The sequence below is a fragment of the Saccostrea echinata genome, unplaced genomic scaffold (genome assembly GCF_033153115.1).
Source record: "Saccostrea echinata isolate AGI-Se365-2 ecotype Australia unplaced genomic scaffold, CSIRO_AGI_Sech_v1 ptg000043l, whole genome shotgun sequence".
Taxonomy (NCBI): domain Eukaryota; kingdom Metazoa; phylum Mollusca; class Bivalvia; order Ostreida; family Ostreidae; genus Saccostrea; species Saccostrea echinata.
The window spans coordinates 1,650,939-1,666,290 of record NW_026889792.1 but is presented as its reverse complement, the minus strand read 5'-3'; the positions used below and the strand labels follow the sequence as shown (position 1 = coordinate 1,666,290).

Genomic DNA, 15,352 nt, shown 5'->3' with positions numbered 1-15,352 from the left:
ATTATATCTTAAAACTTCAAAAATCGTATTTCTAGGAATCCCTTATGATGTAACTGGGGAATCTCTGATTGAGATTCTTGAGTCTGGAATCCCTGAAATGGGGAAAGTCTATGCTTATCGCCATGGAGACTGCACAGCATTTGACCTAAGTGTGGCTTTCCTCACCAATGCTGGGGACCAGGATGAAATGCAGCTCACAAGTCAACTGACTGGGGTTGATGTTACATTAAACATCTCGACTGTTGTTGATGGAGGAATAACTTTTGATCCAATTCAGGGTGACATGTTGATGACATACAATGACAAACCACAGGTGATGGCATACATCAACGACATCCCCACCAAATGTAGCGGGGACTGTACGTTTGAGTGGAGTATGTCAGCGACCATGACTGTGACCTCTGTCAGCCCCACAACAGGTAGGTCAACCATTAATGATTTTCTTTGATACAAGCTGTCAAGAATAAAAGTTCTGCATTTCTCCTGTGATTTACCAGCTGCATACATTGTAATATTCACTTTTTTTTCTTGGTATCCTATGAATTTCAATACCACTCTTCCAGCTACTGCAGGAAGTGACATCACCATCGTTGGGACAAATTTTGACACAGTCTACTCCAATCATAACATCACTATTGGTGGTGTGGCGTGCACCCCTAAATCCTCCACCACCACTCAGATTGTGTGTACAGTAGGAAGTGGACCGTCTGGCTCTTATCCAATAGAAATTGTTCTAGCATCCAAGGGTTGTACATACAATGCTAATGGAAATGTGACCTTCACCTACCCATTCCAGTTGTCTGGCGTTTCTCCACTGTCATCAAACCTTGGAGGTAGTAACATGTATTTGTCATGTTAAGATCTTTCAATTAAAGCTTTTGATTCACAATGAAGACATTTAAATGAAAAAAAAATTGTTGTGATATATGTGTACCAACATACATGTTACTTGTGTTTTTGTATATCAATTTTGATAATCTTATCCATATGTGGTGACCTTTGAACTGTGTTACAGGTGGCATTGACATCACCTTGACTGGGTACGGCTTTGGTAAAGATGATAATATCACCGTTGCTGGATCAACCTGCAACAAAAAATCTTCCACTTCTACAGAGGTCATCTGCATTGCCCCAAGTTCTGTAAGCAGAGTGTATACACTAAAAAATGTCCATTTTCGCTCAGTTTTATCTATTTTGACCTATATGTACATGTGCATGTGATCACTCTGAGTCTTTGACGTTTTCAAATTTGTTTAAACTGTTTCCATTTCCTTCCAGAACACAGCTACTTCTGGAGACATAGTTGTTCACCAGAGCAGTGGGGGTACCGTGACTTTTGGAAGCCTGTATAATTACACAGATACAGGAATGGCAGTGATTTCTTCCATCAGTCCCTCCACCATATCAGTAGGAGGTCAGTAGACTATAATTAAATATAACTCAGTCCCTCCACCATATCAGTAGGAGGTCAGTGGACTGTAATTAAATTTACTAACTCCCTCCACCATATCAGTAGGAGGTCAGTGGACTGTAATTAAATGTACTAACTCAGTCCCTCCACCATATCAGTAGGAGGTCAGTGGACTGTAATTAAATGTACTAACTCAGTCCCTCCACCATATCAGTAGGAGGTCAGTGCACTAAAGAACATTATGCACATATAATTATACAGACAATGTCATTGCAGTCTCAATTAGTCATCTACCTCATCAGGAGAGTTACAGTTCATTAATTTCGTCTGTCAAGAGGCCATATGTGTACATGTACTGTGTTTTTTTTTGATGTGTGCTTATCTATCTTATGAGTAAAGACGAACATAATAAGATTTAGAAGTACAAACAATACAAGTCAGCTGAAATCGGACAAAGTACAAACAATACAAGTCAGCTGAAATCGGACAGTCTCCACTAGAATACTGTAGAAGCACAAATTTTCGTGGGGATAAAATTTCGTTGATTTGTCATCTAAAAAGGTTTCGAGGACTTTTAATTTCGTTGTTTCAAAAGTAGCCCTATTCAATTTATAGTGATATAAAAATTTCGTGTGGGATTTAATTTCGTTGATAATTGTTAACAATGAAATAAACGAAATTTAATCCCCCACGAATATTTCTGCTTTTACAGTAACTTCTAATTTCTTTGATGAAACTGAAAAACTTCTAAAGCATGTACAAGTTTTTCTCCCATTTTTTTTGCAGGAGGTGACACTCTGACAATTAGCGGTTCAAACTTTGACTTAGCGAGCAAATTAACTATTGGTGAGACAGAAGTCAATACAACGTCTGTCACGGCCACACAAGTTACATCAGTACTACCTGCCATGCCGCCTGGAAACTACCCCATCAAACTCGAAGGCTCCAGTGGATATGCTGTTGATGGGTAAAAAAAACTTCTTTTCTTTTTCCATATCCTTTAGTTCATTATAGTTTTTGAGAGAAAAAATTATGACCAGCAGAAAACAGCGATAAATGTTTACTTAGTAATATAATTTCATAAAATTTTTATTTGTCTGTCTGCATTATCTGTTTCCAATTTGCAATTTAATGGTTATTAAAATATCCTTATTCATTTCAGTTCAAACAACATTCCATCGCTCGATGTCAAGTTCCGTATCACCAATGTTTATCCTCTCAGGGGATCAGTAATGGGAGGAACCAGGGTCACAATTACAGGGGAGGGATTCTCTACCAACACTACTGGGACAAAGGTCAAGGTCGGGCAATACGACTGTGTCATTGAGTCGGCAACTTCCACACAAATTGTATGTCTGATTCAGGACAGTGCCACCGTACACAAGGTGGATAATCAGGGCATCCATCCACGTAAGAACTCAGAATTTGATTTATGAGGAAAAAATGTAGTAACAGCTACAGTGATTTTTGTATTTTGAACACACACGTGTGTGTATGAATATCAGATTAAGCAGTAACCTAACATATTTTCATTGTTTAGTTTATAGAAGTAGCATTCATTCATCACAGTTCATGACAAACTTATTTCCTACTTTCTTGAAAATAAAATGAAATAATCTACAGTATATCATTTGTCCTCATTGTTTGTTATAGAGTTTAAATTGTCCGGCTATGCCTGGAACCCTAAGAACATTGAGATCTACACAGGAGACATTGTGGAGTGGAGGTGGTGGTTCGCCTCCTACATCACTGGCTTCACCCCCAGGGTCGTACAGGTCAAAGATGAGTTGTCCACAGAGGCTGTCCCAGGAGGCTTCAATAGCGGCACCCCTGCTGCATCAGGTAACCTACTTTGTGAAATCAAGACATTTTAGCAAATTAATCATAGAGAATGCTGATAAATTGTAGATAATGCCATTCTGTTTTTAAAAGATTGAAATGATGTTTCAATGCTGATAAATATTAATGTTTACAAGGTGAGGGAGATTATGATGTGCAATTCTGACAATATCTTTTTTTGGTTTTCGTGTAGGTGTATTCAGACACAGGTTTACAGTGGCTGGTAAATACTGTTACTGGAGTGATTACTGTGATCTCTACAAGACCACATTCTTCAGAGGATGTGTCAATGTAATAGACAGACCCTCCATCTCTCATGGCGACGTCTCTGTCACTATGGGACAATTTGAAGCCCAACATATTGTAAACTCAGGTATCTTTTTATCTCTGCAACAGTTAAGTTTTAAATTACACATGGTTTTGACCTATTTAAAAAATGCATACATTGTTGTAGTTTTAAGCTGAACGTATTGTTTCTTTTTAATTTCAACACAGAGGAAGGCACACCGTAGGTGTACATGTAGACACATTATTTTACCATTTGTTTGCAGGTGTTTCCAATCCTGTGGACAGTAGTGCTTGTAAGGGCTCCACTGGTATCATCCCTAGTTGTTCGGTTCCTCCTGCTTCCCCCTCAGGTAACAACAAGTTCCAGTTCACCTTTTCTACATGCTCCACGCCAATCATCACCTCTGTCAGTCTCCAGAGTGGGTCCTCCCAGGACGTCATTGACATTGAGGGGGAGGGCTTCAGCTCCACAGAGTGCCAGAATGAGGTCTACTTTGGAAACAACCTCTGTCTTGTGACAGCTGCAACATCAAGCAAAATTTCTTGCAACATTGACCCCTCTAATGCACCAGAGATTGGTATCATGGAGGAAGTCAGAATGAGACATAACAATATGGGCAATGCTTTGGTACAGATAACTGGACAGACCTTGAGAACTTTTGCCCTTGTCCCTGAGGTTACAGACATCCTTCCACCACTGGGGTCTGTAGTAGGAGGTAACGAGATTGAGATTGTGGGGACTGGTTTTGCTGATGGTATCTGGGTGATGGTGACTATTGGAGGGTATCCCTGCCCTGTATCTGAAGCCTCATACACCTCTATCAAATGCACAGCTAGGAATCTGAACTCAGCTGGACCCAAGACCCTAGAGGTGTCTATAACTTCTCCCACTGGCAGTTCTATTCAAGCTAAGTGTGGAGTGGTATGTCAGTATGTATATGATCCTAATGTCACCCCTCAGTTGGACAGTGTAACCCCAGAAACTGTTGTTGGTGGGTCTCCCACTACCTTGACTTTCACTGGGTCAAAGTTTGGGACTGTGTCCTCAGCTGTCTCTGTCACAGTAGGAGATGAGATCTGCACTTTGTCTTCAGTCACTGATAGTACCCTGATTTGTTCTATTACCTATCTCCCAGCAGGAGCTAATGCAGTGAAGGTTCTAGTCTCAGATGTAGGTCTGGCCCAGGGATCTCTATCTGTGACAGGAAATACCACAGTCACTAGCCTGACATCCACTGAAGGCAGTATCCATGGTGGTTCAAAGCTTACCATCAAAGGAAATGGTTTTATTCCTGGTACGACTGTTGATATTGATGGCTCAGCCTGTGTTGTCACAGAGGTCAATTTGAACAACGTGACCTGCACCACACCGGCCCATGCTGCGGGATCCGTGAAGGTCACTGTCACCTCTAACAGTCAGACTTACCCACAGCAGGATTACACCTACTCCACTGCCAGCACCCCCTCTATTATAGGTGTCAGCCCAGCCCAGGGCTCAGCAGGAACCACAGTGGTCCTGACGGGACAGAACTTTGGAGCCACCAATGCCGAGAACACAGTTACTATTGGTGGTGCAGATTGTGTGGTGACCTCTTCATCTGTCACTGAGGTCAGATGTACAGCTGGTGTACAGAATGTTGGCTCATTCCCTGTGTTACTGACTGTGTCTAACAAAGGAAAGTCCAACATTGACCAGATGTTTGAATATCAGCTGTCACTATCTTCCATTTTACCCATCAGTGGTAAGCAATCATAAAAACTCCATTTAATGTGATAATAATTTTAGTAATAGTATTCATTTAATTGTATAAAAATAATAAGGGTGAAAGTTTTGTTAATATAGAGACATAAGACTGTGCTTTGAAGGTTCTGATGATTTATTGTAGGGAGCAGTGCTGGTGGACAGACTGTCACATTGTCTGGATCAGGGTTTGACTCAGGGACAACAGCTACAGTGTGTGGTCAGTCATGTGTGAAGGTCATCAATGCCAGCCAGACAGCTGGAAGTTTTATCTGTCGCACACCAGCAGCTACAGGTAATTTTTTTTTTGGTTGTAGAATAAATAATCTCCAGAGTAAAAAAAAAATAGAGTACAGATATCATATTTTTTTAGCTCACCTCGACGAAGTCGAGATGAGCTTATGCTATACCCCCGGCGTCGGTGTCGGCGTTAGCGTCGGCGTCCCAGGTTAAAGTTTTAGGAGCAAGTCCCATTCCCAAGTAACTATAAGCCCTACCTGGACCAAACTTGCATGGATGATGCATCTAGGGATGGACACTACCACACTTGCTTCGGATGCTGGATCTGACCTAGATTTTCCAGATGAGTGACCTGGTTAAAGTTTTAGGAGCAGGTCCATTCCCAATTAAGTAACTATAAGCCCTACCTGGACCAAACTTGCATGGATGATGCATCTAGGGATGGACACTACCACACTTGCTTCGGATGCTGGATCTGACCTAGATTTTCCAGATGAGTGACCAGGTTAAAGTTTTAGGAGCAGGTCCATTCCCAAGTAACTATAAGCCCTACCTGGACCAAACTTGCATGGATGATGCATCTAGGGATGGACACTACCACACTTGCTTCGGATGCTGGATCTGACCTAGATTTTCGGGATGAGTGACCAGGTTAAATTTTTAGGAGCAGGTCCATTCCCAAGTAACTATAAGCCCTACCTGGACCAAACTTGCATGGATGATGCATCTAGGGATGGACACTACCACACTTGCTTCGGATGCTGGATCTGACCTAGATTTTCCAGATGAGTGACCAGGTTAAAGTTTTAGGAGCAGGTCCATTCCCAAGTAACTATAAGCCCTACCTGGATCAAACTTGCATGGATGATGCATCTAGGGATGGACACTACCACACTTGCTTCGGATGCTGGATCTGATGTAGATTTTCCAGATGAGTGACCAGGTTAAAGTTTTAGGAGCAGGTCCATTCCCAAGTAACTATAAGCCCTACCTGGACCAAACTTGCATGGATGATGCATCTAGGGATGGACACTACCACACTTGCTTCGGATGCTGGATCTGACCTAGATTTTCCGGATGAGTGACCAGGTTAAAGTTTTAGGAGCAGGTCCATTCCCAAGTAACTATAAGCCCTACCTTGACCAAACTTGCATGGATGATGCATCTAGGGATGGACATGGCCACACTTACTTCGGATGCTGGATCTGATGTAGATTTTCCAGATGTGTACCAGGTTAAAGTTTTAGGAGCAGGTCCATTCCCAAGTAACTATAAGCCCTACCTGGACTAAACTTGCATGGATGATGCATCTAGGGATGGACACTACCACACTTGCTTCGGATGCTGGATCTGACCTAGATTTTCCGGATGAGTGACCAGGTTAAAGTTTTAGGAGCAGGTCCATTCCAAAGTAACTATAAGCCCTACCCGGACCAAACATGCATGGATGATGCATCCAGGGATGGACACTACCACACTTGCTTCGGATGCTGGATCTGACCTAGATTTTCCACATGTGAGACCAGGTTTAGATTTAGGAGTAGTCTCGTTCCCAAGTAACTATAAGCCCTACCTGGACCAAACTTTCATGGATGATGCATGTAGGGATGTACACTAACTAACCTGCTTCGAATGCTGGATCTGACCTAGATTTTCCACATGAGTGAATTTTAGCCATATTTTAACCAAATTAGCATGGATGATGTATCTAGGGATGGATACTTCCAGACTTGCCTTGGATTCTGAATCTGACGTACATTTTCCAGATGAGTGACCAGGGTAATTTTTTGGAGTAGCTCTATAATATTATGGCCTGTTATGATTAAACTTGCATAGATGGTGCATCTAAGGATGAAAACTTCTAGACTTGCTTTGGATGTTGGAACTGACCAAAATTTTCTTGATTACTAAACAGGTCAAAAGTTTTTTGAGCAGATCTATAATTAAATCAAACTTGCATGGATATTGATCTTGGGATGTACCCTAACTAGAAAAAAAATATGATGTGAAATTTGCCTTACATGTAGATAACATTCGTCGAGGTGAGCTTCGTAATCTTTGATTACCTATGTTTTAAAACTGTATATGATTGAGTTTTGACTTTTACCAGCCCCTGTAGCTGGTACCCAGGCCTGTGATGTAGCGGTGACAGAGAATGGGGTCACAAGAACACTGGCTGGAGGTTATACGTATGATTCATCAAAGACAGCTGAGATCACAGGGGTCAACCCTGTCCGTGGGGGCACAGGCGGAGGAACTTCACTGACCATCTCAGGGACACGGTTTGGGTAGGTGGACTCTCAATCTAGCACTAGAAATACATGTGCATTTTTAATTTCTGTAAGATATAAGTTAAGTAAGGGACATGAACTTGGACATTAGCTTTATTTTCATACAATGTTTGAAACACAGAATTATTTGCTTTGTGATACAAAACACCAAGTTAATTTTAAAAGAGCATGTTCACTATTAGCAAACAGTAGTTATAAGGATGAAGTCTTTTTTGTTTTATGTTTTATAGCCTTCGATTTAAAATCAGAAAATTACACTTATCTTCTGATTTTGTCAAAATCATGACAAGATTTTGAAAAGCAAAGTAAAATGAATTTTTGGCTTTTACATGTATTTATATTCTACATGTATGTTGCATTGTGATTTTGTTCCAGTACTGTGAAGGCAGATGTAACAGTAACAATAGCAGGCACCACCTGTGACGTTTCCACGGTGACAAATACACAGATTGTATGTACCACTAACCAACATGCCAAGTCAGAGAAAGTTAATATTGAGGTGGAGGTTGCTGGTAATGGAATCGCCACACAGGTACATTATATTGATTGATTGGAAAATTGTTTGTTTGTTTGTTTGTTTGATGATTTTGTAATTTTTGGACAACTAATAAATGTTCAAGAAATATGACATAAAAAATGTAAATTCTTATAACCATTGAGGGGGCCTATTTGTAATACTTGCTTTTTGACTCTGTGATTATCTTTGTTTTAATCACTTTCTTTTCCCTTTCAGACATCAGCTGAGTATTTCTATGTGGATGTCTGGTCATCTCCCTTTACCTGGGGAGGAGGACCTCTCCCTAAGGAGGGTGACTTTGTGGTCATTAGTAAGGGTCAGAATATACTGCTGGATGTAGACACCCCCAAACTGAAAATCGTCCTCATCAGAGGTAGGCTGGTCAACACAAGATTATTTCTTATAAACCTGAATTATTTAATGCCAAAATATTTTACATGTAAAGTAAAACTCTTTTCATTTATCAGGAGGTGGATTGATTTTTGATGAAAAGGATCTTCATCTCCAAGCAGAAAATATCTTGATTACTGATAATGGTTTGCTCCAGGTAAGCTAAGTTAACACTTGAATGTTGGATTTTTAACACCTGATATTCTGTATACATGTAATTTAAAGGTACATGCAATCATCATAAAGGACTTTGTGCTTCAAGTTTTCCTTGTAACAATTCAACACCCTTTTGGTAATACAAAAAATTACCTCAGAAAGAGATTAATTGACTTATTCTTTATATTGTCTGTATATTAGTTGGTGCAAGTTTCTCATTGTATTTTATTGTAGATTGGTACAGAGGCAGAGCCTTTCCAACATAAAGCCCTCATCACACTTCATGGCCACCATCGCAGTAAAGAGTTCCCAATTTATGGAGTCAAATCTATTGCTGTCAGGACTGGAAGGCTAGAGCTTCATGGTAAATACTCATTTTCTATTAATATCTGATAAACTGCAGTCTGTCAATATAACGTATGATTCTCACTGTGATGGTTTATGTGTTGATAGGTAAACCAGTTGCCACAACATGGACAACCTTGGCTTCAACAGCAAATGCCGGAAGTTCCACAATTGTTCTGAAGGATGCTGTGACATGGAAACAAGGTGATCAGGTTGTCATAGCAACAACCAGTCATCGTCACTCCCAGAGAGAGAATGAGTTTAGAACCATTCAGTCAGTTGCCGGGGACCAGAAGACAGTAACCCTGACACAGCCTCTGACTTATGAACATTTGGGAGTGTCGGAGACATTTGATGGCACACAGGTGGAATTCAGAGCAGAGGTTGGCATGGTAACAAGAAACATAAAAATTCAGGGTGCTAGTGATGCTCAGTGGGTGGAGAAGATTGAGGCCTGCCCTGATGGGTTTGATACAGGTAACACTAATTATATATAATTATTGTTATCTTTTGTTATTACCAATAGCTTTTAAAGAATGCCAATTTTTCAATTTTGTGAATTTACAGGTGAATTTGCTACACAGACCTGTTTCCAGGGACGATTTGGGGAGGAGATGGGCAGTGACCAGTTCGGTGGTCAAATCATGATTCACTCTCCTGTCCAGAACCAGCGACTTTCTCATGCTCATATTGAATATGTGGAACTGTTTCATGTTGGACAAGCCTTCAGACTTGGTAGATACCCCATCCACTTCCATCTGAATGGTGACAATACTGGCTCCTATGTCAGGGGATGTGGAATCCATGAGTCCTTTAACAGAGCTATAAACATCCACGGAAGCCACAACCTCTTAGTGGAGAAGAATGTCGCTTACAATGTGATGGGTGGAGCCATGTTCTTTGAAGATGGAATTGAGACTGGGACCACCTTACAGAGAAATTTATTGATATTTGTGCGAGAGAGCTCAAGCTTGCAAAATGATGATGTTACACCAGCTGCCATTTGGGTCACCAATCCCAACAACACAATCCAGTATAATCATGCTGCAGGTGGATCTCACTTTGCATTCTGGTACAGGATGCATGGTCATCCAGATGGACCCTCTTTTGATCCCAACATTTGTCCTCAACGTGTTCCTGTTGCAGTGTTCAAAGGAAACGTTGCTCACTCCAATGGCTGGTTTGGACTTTGGATCTTCCCCACGATGATTTCCAGAGATGGAGGAGGTTGTGGCTCTAACACTCCCTACCAATCTATCTTTGAGGGTCTGACAGCATGGAACAATGAAAAAGGAGCTGAGATGGTCAATGGTGGAGCTTTCATTATGAGAGACTTTGTTCTTGTCAACAACAAACTCGCTGGGTTTGAAGGAAAGAAGATTTTGGAAGGCGAGCAAGTCATTCAGAATTCTCTTATTGTTGGTCATGCCAACTCTCTCACTAGGGTTGAACAAGGGTGCACAAGGGGAGGTGTGGTTGTGCCTTACGGTTATGGATTTAAGTTAGATGGTGTTAGATTTGTTAACTTTGATGAAAGTGGATGTGCCACTATTGCCACAGCTAGAATCACAGGCACCTGTTCTTTCCTTTGTGGAGGTTTCCTCTATCACACACAGGCATTGAGATTTGTGAATGCCCCAAATAAAGGGAGATATGAATGGCTGTGGGAGTCGGTTTTCAAAGACATTGATGGTACTTTGATAGGAGAAACTGGAGACCCTGCTTCAATTGCAGCCAACGTTGGAAAAACTGTTATATCCACCTCAGACACCCTCCCTCCTTCCTGTATCCCTTATCCAAAATTCAGCACTGTTGTTGCAGCCAGTGCTTGTGATCCAAGTGTCAAGTTCCACAGGTTTGCTTTCAATGAGATCTCACCAAGTTCTATCCAGTACAAAGATGCTATCTTCATTAACCGATTTGGAAATGTGACAAATCCCTACCGCAAGAAGGCTATCACTCATCCACAAGGCTGGAATCTTAACTTAGTGGATGGAGAAGAATATGAATTAATATTTGAAAATGCTGAACATTTATCCAATATCAGTTACAATGGCAGATTTGATCTGTTCACAGAGGCAAGTGTAGTTTTATTAATCCAGTGATAACAAGATAAGAATAATAATATATGTGGGATTGTTGAACATCTGAGAATTTATGTGATTAAATTACTACATTTAAAAAAGAATGAAATTCATGGTAAATTACTTGGACTTTTTTTGCAGTCTGGTGGTTCCGCTGACTACATAATCCTTAAGCAAAAGTTGAACAAAGCACCAGATCGTTTTATGATGGATGGTAGAACTCACAAAAATGGATCTCAGACCAGCATTGACCCTAACACTGACCCTCATGGAACCTGGGAATATGTCACAGCAGACAAACAGATCCGTTACTTAGGTATGTATTTGTATACATGGTAGGTACATGGATGTAAGTCTGTGCCCAATTATAGTGGAGCATCTCTCACATGCTTCATTTTTTATACAAAATTTGTGGGGAACAGAATTTATATATACAAATTATAAGAGAGATGTTTCAGTAATCTAATCACTTCATTAATCCAAACGATTTGGTCACCAATATCAGCGCCTATGGATTAATTAGGCCCCAATGAAAAATAAGTGTCTAATAAATACTTGTGGATGTTTCTTGAAAACATGTATATTTCATACTGGTTTTTTATAAGCTTGATAAGAGAAAATTCTACATAATCAAATATACATTTTTATAGCTTGCATTAAATAAATCTTTTGGATTTTTTTTTGGTAAAGTGATTATTAAAATATTTGTAGTGTCTGCGAGAAGTCAAACAAGTCCTAGTCCAAGTACAAGTCCAGTCCCTCCATCTGGACGTAAGAAGCGGGCCTCTCCGTCAGCATCTGTAAGGGCAGATAACCTGAAGGTTAATTTTGTGTCCTACAAATGTTTCTTTACTGACTGTATCCCTCCACCTGACCCTAACACTATACCCCCTGTGGACACACCCCCAGCAGAGGTGCAGTTGTGGTCTGACAAGGCTACTTGGAATGGAACAGAGCCAGGCTGGGGAGGGTATAACAATGGATCATATGACCTTCCAGTGAATGGCGATGATGTCAAGATTCCACAAGGTAATTCACAATTTCTTTTTTTTTAAGTAATAATGTAAACATGCAAAAATATTCATAAGAAATTAACTGTAGAGTTTGTGCCTGTACAAATTTCTCCTGCTAAAAATGGCTCATAAACGTTGAATGATATTCTTAGTACTTTACTCTGTTGTAAAATATTGTGGAGGGTGTTAAAAAATCATGTGGTAAATTGTTTTACAGGTAAATGGGTGGTTGCTGACACTGTGCTGCCTCAAATGGGTAAACTGGTTCTCTATGGGACACTGCAGCTGGACCACAACAATGGAACCAGGGACTTTGTGTTGAATTGTACCTATCTTGTTATTCTGGGAGGGCGACTTGTCGTTGGATTCCCCAATGAACCTTTCCTGTCAAATCTTCTCATCTCTCTCCAGGGAGACCATGATACTAACATATTTACAGGAATTAGTGGTCCACCCATTGGGTCAAAGGCCATAGGTCAGTAGAATCTTTTTTCTCGGTTAAGTTGTAAATAGAAATAACTTTATGTTAATATTAATTTATAAACTGGTAATATGTAACTTTTATGAAGAATTATTTAATGTTGACAAATCATTAAGGAAACAAATCTGCAGAAAATTTTGTTTAAGCTGTTAAATTTTTAGAGAACAGTTTTCATTTATATTTCTTTACAGTAGAGTAGACACTCAAATCCTTTATGAACTGATTTTATTTTTATGTTTTGTATTCTTTCTTTTATACAGCTGCATTTGGTGGCCTGGATCTTCACGGAATTGATAAAGGGGAGAGCTGGACACAACTGACCCAGACAGCTAATGCTGGAGATACCCAGCTTGTCCTACAAGCTGCCGTCAATTGGACAGTCGGGGACCAGATTGTTGTAGCTCCCACAAGCTATAACACATGGGAAGCTGAGAAAGTGACCATCACAGCAGTGTCAGTGGACAAAAGAACTCTCACCATCAACCCTGCCCTACAATTCAAACATATTGGTAACTAAATAGATACATGCTTCTCAGTTTTGATGGGAATGTCTATATATATATGCTTATGTACTAGATCTGCTCAAAATTTCAGTAATTCATTAGTATATAGGTCCCTTATTTTGTAAGTCATGTATTCCTCTAACTGCACCAGAATTTTATATGCACAAGCAGCAGCAAAATGCCTCTGAGTTCACTAAGGACACTTGAATTTTGTATCAGTCTTAGTTAAATACATGTGTATCTCTGTTCTTTTTCAAATTTTATAATATTTTCATACATAGCTCACACAGAGACTGCTAATGGAATGTCTATCAAAATGGCTGCTGAAGTTGGACGATTGAGCAGAAACATCAAAATAGAGGGTGGAGCCTATGCTAAGCAGGAAGGACAGTCATTTGGGGCCAGGATTGTTGTGGGACAAGGGGCTGAGGGAAAGGAGTCATATATTGGTATGTCTTATAAATAGCAACCACAATGCTAAAAATTTAAAATATGAGTCAGTGAGCATGGTTTTCCTTCATAAGATGTAGGTATTAAAGTATAAGAAAAGTTTAAATATTTGAAGATGCATAATATTCCTTACCCAAAATTGCTTGCTGGAAGAATTGACTTGTAATTTTACATTTGTAACAATCCATTTTTTTTTAATTGCAGGATATGCCAGAATTTCCAATGTGGAGTTTATACGCAGTGGTCAAGAAGGGTACATTGATCCTTGGGACTCGCGGAGTGCTGTAGCCTTTATAGATGCTGGAACTGTGTCAGCTATAAAGCCGTCCTATGTCAGAAGCTGTGCCTTCCATCACAGCTATGCTCCCGCTGTTACAGTATACGGCACAAATAACCTGCCAATAGAGTGGAATGTAATGGCAGATAATGTCTGGTTTGGTAAGTTTGAAAATAGAGTTGTCTCCCTTTGTACATAAAACTTGGAATGACCAAAACATTCTGTTCTGGATTTAGGTGGTCTGTAAGCGCATTTTATTGTGATTAAATTAATTTAAGTGTATGATAAGTCTTTGAATCCTTATTTTTAAAATTTCCACACTATTTCTCCTTTCCAGCCATTGAATCACAAAGCGACAATACTCAAATAAGAAACAACTTCATAACAAAGACCCAGTGGGAGGGGTCTTATCAAGACCGCCGGGAGACTTTTAATGTCCGTTACAATGGTGCTATAAATCTGGTGGAGGCCACAAACCCTGTTCTGGAGTACAACCATGTGGGTGGATGTGAGAGAGTCGGATTCGCAATTCTGGGGGAAAAATGTAATGCCCCTGGGAAATTTGTTGGAAATGTTGCACACAGTTGTTTGCTGGGATTGGCTAATATAATGGAAACTCTTACACGTAAGCTTGTAAATCTTTCATTGTACTAACTGACAATTAAGATCTGTGCAAAGTCTGCATTGACTTCATATTGAAAAAAAGTTAATCATTTTCTTGTATGAGGTGAAAAGCAATGTCAAGTGGAAAATAACATATTCATATACATCAAATATTTTCTTAACTTGAAATTTTTTTGTTTCTCAAACTGTAAGATGCATATTTTTGTTTTATCACCATTGTAATTAACTTTTAGCTGATCTGGCATCTTGTGCAAAGTTTGCCAACTTCACAGTCTGGAAAAATTTGGACTATGGAATATACTATCAGAACGGAGCTCCTAGTGAAATGTCAGACATATTGGCAGCTGACAATGGAGTCAGCATTTTCCAGTTTATTGCCGGCCCAAGTGCTACGGGACATGCATTTGCTGATCAGTATGCAACTCTTAAGAACTCACTGATAGTAGGAACCTCTGGAGCGTTTGACTGTGCCACAGATAAAGTGCCAAGTGACGATAATGTTGCACTGAGTGGAAACTCCAGAAGACACCCAGGAAACAACATGAGGGTGGGTGTTACCATGCCAACCTTCTCTTCTGGACCAAACTCTGCTCCAGGAAAACCGTTCGCTGGAGTTAAAAAATATCAGGCCATCAATGGAAGATTTCACATGGAAGGTATGTGATTATATAATAGGTGCTAAGTATTATTAGTAAAGTATAT

General features: G+C 40.0%; 1 pseudogene; it reads left to right on the top strand.

The window, feature by feature from the left end:
• LOC133201227 (fibrocystin-L-like) overlaps positions 1–15,352 on the top strand; it is a 33,327-nt pseudogene that overhangs the window by 13,053 nt on the left and 4,922 nt on the right.